This window comes from Meleagris gallopavo, chromosome 8 (genome assembly GCF_000146605.3).
Source record: "Meleagris gallopavo isolate NT-WF06-2002-E0010 breed Aviagen turkey brand Nicholas breeding stock chromosome 8, Turkey_5.1, whole genome shotgun sequence".
NCBI lineage: Eukaryota > Metazoa > Chordata > Aves > Galliformes > Phasianidae > Meleagris > Meleagris gallopavo.
Window position 1 is genome coordinate 13,052,678 of NC_015018.2, and position 6,758 is coordinate 13,059,435.

The window sequence follows — 6,758 nt, forward strand, 5'->3', positions numbered from 1 at the left end:
TGAAGCCTAAACTTCCTTCAACATCATTTGTGTATTTGTTTCTCCTCATCCAAGTAACTTTTCAGAGTCAAATGGCAAAATTTTAACCCTGTTATTCCTACACTTCTGAGGCAGTCATACTAGTTCTCTGGACAAAGGCTCTGATTGTCGCAGTGAGTGCTTCTTTCCTCATTCTTGCACACTGATTCCAAACATCAAAGTTGCATGATTTCCAATCTCTTGAGTGTTCATAACAGGACAGCTAACACTGGAGTCACAAGGTGGACATAGTTCACCTCAAGTTCATTGTGTAAGTTAGCAAAAAAGATCTCCACAAGAAACCATGCCCTGAAAACCACACAAGCAAGCAACCATAAAACCCACAAAGCCTAATGTTATCAGGTGAGAAGCCAGGAATATTCCTGTAGGGATGCACATACATACAGCAGAGAGTCTTCTCAGAAAATTATGAAATTTTTATTAAGATATCCTTTAGAATCCTTTCCAAAAACTGAGACCACAGATTCTTATGTGTCAAAAATATTCCAGACTGTATTCAGTTGAAAAAAGTGCCTGTTTTCTGAACAAAAATAAATCCCTTCTCTTCACTTTTATGTCTAAACTTCTCTTATCTCTACTCATGTTTAGATAACAAAAGCTGCTTTATTTCAGTAAAGCCAAATTTAGGAACTACCTAAGATTCATATGGTCTCTTTGATATTAATCCTTTCTAATTATGTCCCAGAAGAAAATTCTACTTTTTGTGAACTTCATTTTTCTTGCAGGCCATTTTGGTCTCCCTTCTTCTTAGCTGATGTGGTGATGCAACGCTCTCAGGAGTCTTAAGAATTTTTAGTATTTGCACTAATGTATCCATATTATTCAGGCAGTTTTCTATGAACTTGTGCTTGAGGTCAGCAGCCCTGAAACTTATGCTCATCTTTCTTTGAAAATCAGAAGTGATTCGTTTTCTCATGAAATCCAATTTACATGTAACTTCAGAAGCCCTAGTCTTAATTTTAGCCTTAAAATAACTTGCATTAAACATGCAGTGGGAAAACAAAGAGATGTTCTCTTAAAGTGTCTGACTCTGAGAGAACTGTCCAAGAAGCACACGCACTTGTGGTCTGTATTTGTATTTAAAATGATTATACAAATAAAAAAATGCAGATGTAAAGGAAGTGTATTTCCAGAGAATCTCTGACATTCTGACCATTATCATAGCAATCTTCAACTTTCTATTATTTTTTAAGATATTCTTGTAATAATTTCAGTACATTGACTAATTGGTCTATCTCAGTGAAAACAGTTCTGAGCTGAAAGCTGAGCTTTTCAAGGCACTTTATCCCTTCACTAAGGAAGAAACCATCATATTGATTATGAATATTTCTATATTTGTAGAACAAATAGAAAAATGGCAAAAAGTTTGTTTTAGAAGAAGAAATTAATATCAGTTTTGCTGACATGCTCTTGTTTACATCAATATACAGAGTTAGAATAGGGTACAGATATACTTTAAATTAGGTTACTTTACATGGCACAGAAGAAAAGCTGTAAAATGCTGGGTAGACTGTGCTGTTATTGGTTATGTCTACTACTTAACTAAGAATGAATTATCCAGGCAACTAAAATGGATATCATCATTTTTGAGAAAGTTTGAGTGTTAAAATCTGAAACAGAATGAATGTCCAACAACAGAGTACATATGTCTTTCCATGAGAATCCAAATCAACTAGTGATAGTAGAAGGTTTATTACTTCACTTAACTGAAAGGACGCTCTTTGTGCAAGCTATCGCACTCTAAAAACTATTTGAAAGAGATAGCTATTATTAATTGGTGTTTGTGAATCAAGAGTGTATTGCAGAGGAGCAGCTACGCTGATTGGAATTGTTAAGTAGGACTCCTTTGAAAAGAAAGATGTGCATTCCCTAAGAGGACTTCTGCCCCTTTGCGTTTGGAGCACTGAATTTAAGTACTGTCAGAGCCTCATAAATTTCTTGGGCAAAAGTTAGTTGAGTCTAACACAAGTTAGGAGATTGTCAGAAAAATTTACTGAAACTATTAAAAAACAAATATAAAAAGAAAAAACTTTGAAATTTGTGTTCGTTCCTCCTTCGTCATAGTGTGTTTAGAAAGTCATTTAATAGCCATAAATGTTTGAGCAGTCAAACACAAATGAACATGATTGATGGTGACATTGTACATGTTTAACTCATTATGTGTTACTTCATAGCAAAATGGTTTGTGTAAACAGTCTGCCCAGTATTAAAGCTGAGAAACCTCAAAATATTATTTTTGTGCCTTATATTTCCTTTTGGTTTTAGAGATGTAATCTCACATGGAATCTTTTCTGTTCTTTTCTGGCACCAACCTGAATAAAAAGAAAATTCGCTCAAAAAGAATGTGTGATACAGTTTTAACAAAAAGGTTCTGAAAACATTTAAAGGAAAGAATATTATCCAGCTAATCTTGAGAGAAAAACGTAGATTATGTATACACCTGTAAACTGTATTTCAATAATAGCAGAAAGTGCTATTGTTGTATGAATAAAGAAGTTGTGACTCTTTAAAATTTGGAATGTGGTGCTTGAGTGTAACACAGGTTCATAAGATGAATGAGTTTCTATGTCATTCAAGATCTGAAAAATGATCTAGAGCAGTCTCAATTCTTCTTTAAGCTATTTTGAGAGCAGGAATGTGGGCTCTTATATCAACTGTGCTCACACCCACATATATGTAATTCTTCCACTACATTTCTTTCTAGTCTAGCCTGAGAGACTATACATATTGAAACTGCACAGATTTATGGCAGCCAGGTGCTTACATGCACTGATGGAATATGTTAACTGGCTTTCTATTTATTTTTGGCCACCTAGGCAGCAATAGGTTGTTCTAAAGTGTGAGACTGGGGTTTGCTTGGTGAATTTCTTCTATGGAAAGAGAGCTTGAAGATAGAGTTGGGGGGGGAAAGAGCAACTTGTTTATTTATTGTGAAGCTCCTCAGGGGGCTGAATAATAAAGAGTACTTGGTAATTAACATTTTTCTTCCTTTGCCAACTACTCCTTACAGGCTTTAGGCCAAATACTAATGTAGCCTGTTTTCAAAAACATTTATTCTTTAAAAGGCCTGTCTGAATAGAATCTTTTTAATCATTTAATATAGCAACTAAAAACTTCTGTGGTTGAGAACTGTGTGCTGATTAGAAATAATGTCAATCCTTGGGGAAAAAGTAATATATTTGCCCTGGACTGAAGTCAACCACAGAGTGTGTTTTTCAGTCAGCTGTTTAAAGAGATCAAAACCAATCTGTCTTTTACATTGCGATTGGATAGAAATACTGTTCTGTTTTTTAAATTTCTGTGTTATTTTTTAACAGTATGACTTCTATAGTTTTGAATCTAAACCCACTGAAGCCAGACATCCAAGGAGATTCCCAAGACATCTAAAGAATTGCATCTCATAGTATTCACGAATACCATCTTTTCTTTGACCTACTACAATAATCTACATTAGCATGAGCAATGAAAAAGCACATAGATCTCTCATTTGAAACTACGGCCAATCTTAATTAGTTATATGTTGTTTTATAAAACAGCAATTTTGGAAAATGTTCTTGCACACAGAAAGAACTGTGAGAATAGTTGGCTGAGGTTGAAGAATTTTTATAGTGCTGAAGAGTACTTATTAGTTTTGAGTTAGGGAGTCAATAGGATTGAATAAAGGGGTAGTTGATAATTTACAATATTTAAGGAAATCAGATTATAATACTGTAAACCTCAGAAGCTTAACACTTTGCGAAGATAGTAGGAACTTGTTTTAGCCTTTTACATATCTGTCAGATTTCAATACCAATGCCTAAAGGTACAGTAAAACCAAACACACGAGCAATTTGCATGGACTGAAAGGCATTATGGGTGAAGATGGGAAAATGTTTAATTTCACAAGTTCATTTCAGCTACCATTCAAGAATATTCCATTCTTGTTTGCCCTTTCCTCTCATGTATGTAGTTGGTAAAACAAGCAAACAAAGAAGTCCACCAGAAACAATGCTGTGGAGAATAGAATTGTAAAATTAAACTTCAGTAGATCCTTAAGTCTGAGTTTAATGGGTGGCAGGATTCCTTGTGTTATATGTACATAGAAGAAAGCATATCATAGAAGAAAGCATATCATTTTTTTAATTTCAGTTCTAAAATCTTAACTTTAATTTCAAAATCCTACCAAAATATTTTTTTCTGTACTTTTGATAAAAAAGTAGGCTGAAGAAAATTACATTAGATTTGCTGAACTCTGGAGGTTTGAATTATAAGCACACATGATATATAAGCATGACATGCCAAAACCAAAGCAGATATATTGAATAACTGAATCAACAAGAAACAGTAGAGATCTGTACCTGATTAAATTAAAAATAATATTTTTTTTCTCCTTACTGATCTATAAGGATAAGTGAAATTAATTGTTATTAGAACCATTTATTGACTACGGTTATGAGAAAAATCTAGTGAAAAAAACAGCTGTATGTCCATGAATGGACATTGTTAAAGTTGATTTGTTTCTGACTTCTTCTTCCTGTCCTCAAATATTATTTTATGTGTTGAAGGCTGAAAATTTGGAGTTTATTGTTTTAGAAGTATCTTTGTGAAGCATACTTTTTCATTCAAATATCTAAAATTCTGTGGTTTTTCTGAAAAAATATCATCTTCTCTTCCTCCCCTGCTCAGAATGTGGGACTACCAGTTGTACCTCATAATAAGATTTGTAAAGACCCCTGTTGATAAAAAAATGGAAACAGCTAAAAGGAAAATAAAGTAATATCAGAACACAATAAGTTCAAGGTATTTTGGGAATTTTTTTGGCAATGAAATTGTTCATTTGCTACTGTGTCTTTGTATTTCATGTTCTATTGACCATTTTGTAGATTTCCTTCTAGTTTTCAAGATAAAATCCAGGTTGTTTTCTTCATTGTAAGCATGGTAACATATTCATGGTAGGCTAAACTCAGGCTATTATTCTAATTAATCATATAAATAAATTTCTTACTTTTACTAATTAAGGTTTGTTATAACCTTGGTTAGTAGTCTTGAACCAAACTCACCTCAAACTCATCCCTTTTTGCTTCTTTACAGTTTACATATTCGATTTTACATTTTTTTACATTACAGTTTACATTTTCGATTATTTTTTTGGCCGTACTTCAACAGTTACATTTTGACAACCTATCATTAGTGTATAAGTAAATTGGAAATGAGTATCAGTAAGATCTGATATGGATGAGATTTGTTTAAGGATTCACTTTCTGAGGTTAATGCTTACTACAAAATATCAGAAGGGCCAAAATAAGTTGAGAATACAGTAGCTCCTAAAGTTGTTGTTTTTTTTTGTTTTTGTTTTGTTTTCACGGTAAATACTTTAAATTAGTACCTTAATGATATGGGCTATGAGAGAAACTGATTATGTTCTCCTGTGGAACATTTTGTCTATTAAAATTCAGGGTGACATAATGAGTCAAAGAAATAGAAATGAAATATTCTACCCTGCGAGTTATTATTCATTGTTTTATTTCTAGCAGACCAGCAGGTACTTCCTTTCACAAAGTACCAGATAGATGACCGTCTCTTTCTTTGAAGTTATAGGGAAAATGCCATGGATCTGAGGCAGATAAAATAGAAAGATCTTTTCTTCATTAGTAATATTTTATAGCATCTCATATATCAGCAATTCTTAAAATTCATTTATTAGTATTTCACAGTAACCTAAAAGAAAGTATCTTCAACATTGTAATAAATACATGAAGGTGAATGTAATGCTAACCAGTATCTATGAATCTTGATCACTACTTTGTAAATGAGTTTTGTTATTTTCCAGTCCCTTCTTTGATTCTCGGCTAAGAATGTGCTTGTTAGTTTATTTAATCTGCAGCTTTTTCCTCCAAAATGAAACAGGTTGCTTAAAGAGAATAAAGCCAGGGAAGAAACTAGAAATGAGAAATTGAGTGGAAAACAGTCTTACTCTTATTTTCTTTATGCTATCTTTATGCGTTTTTTCTCCTTGCACATTTTTTCCAACCCCAGGTGGTGTCAATGTAAGAAAAAACCATGAAATAGAGCATAAGTAACAAACATATTGCTATCATTACTGTTTTTTACCCAGTCTGCACTTTATCTGTTTTCTGTATATAAAGAGCTGCTGATCAGCAACATTTGCAAGTTTCACATAAATAAACGAGTTGTAAAAAATGTGATATGACTTCTCTGTGTGTGGTGGAGAATAACACAATGCAAATCTTTTCTAGCATCCCACATGGTCTCAGAATGGTGAAACAATTTATATGGAAGAAATTTCTCTTGATTGTTTGCAGCCCACATGTCAGGGAGGAAATGATTTGAATCCTCTCCATATTGCAATTTGTTCTTGCAGTTTTTTTTTTACTTCTCCAGAACTGAAGTAACTTCTTACCTGGCAGCCTATTTTTAGAAAAAATAAAATAAAATAAAATAAAATAAAAATATAAAATAAAGAAATAAATTCATTGCACTTAATATTTCACTGACTTCTTTAGAAGTTTGCTATCCTTTTTCTTTTAAATATTCCTTTGAAAGAGTGATTTATTTTTTTGTCTTTTTAATGACATAGCAGGAGGAAAAGACTGGTGAATCCAAAATTTAAACTAAGTATGTAGGACAAAACATATATAAAATACTACACAAATCATGTTTAAAATAGCTTTGCAGTATATTTTTAATACTGAAAAAAAGAAAAAAGAAAAAAGAAAAAA

At 32.7% G+C, this 6,758-nt stretch overlaps 1 protein-coding gene across 13 annotated transcripts in view; it reads left to right on the forward strand.

The window, feature by feature from the left end:
• Positions 1-6,758, forward strand: part of KCNMA1 (potassium calcium-activated channel subfamily M alpha 1) — a 445,366-nt gene that overhangs the window by 320,577 nt on the left and 118,031 nt on the right. The window lies entirely within an intron of this gene.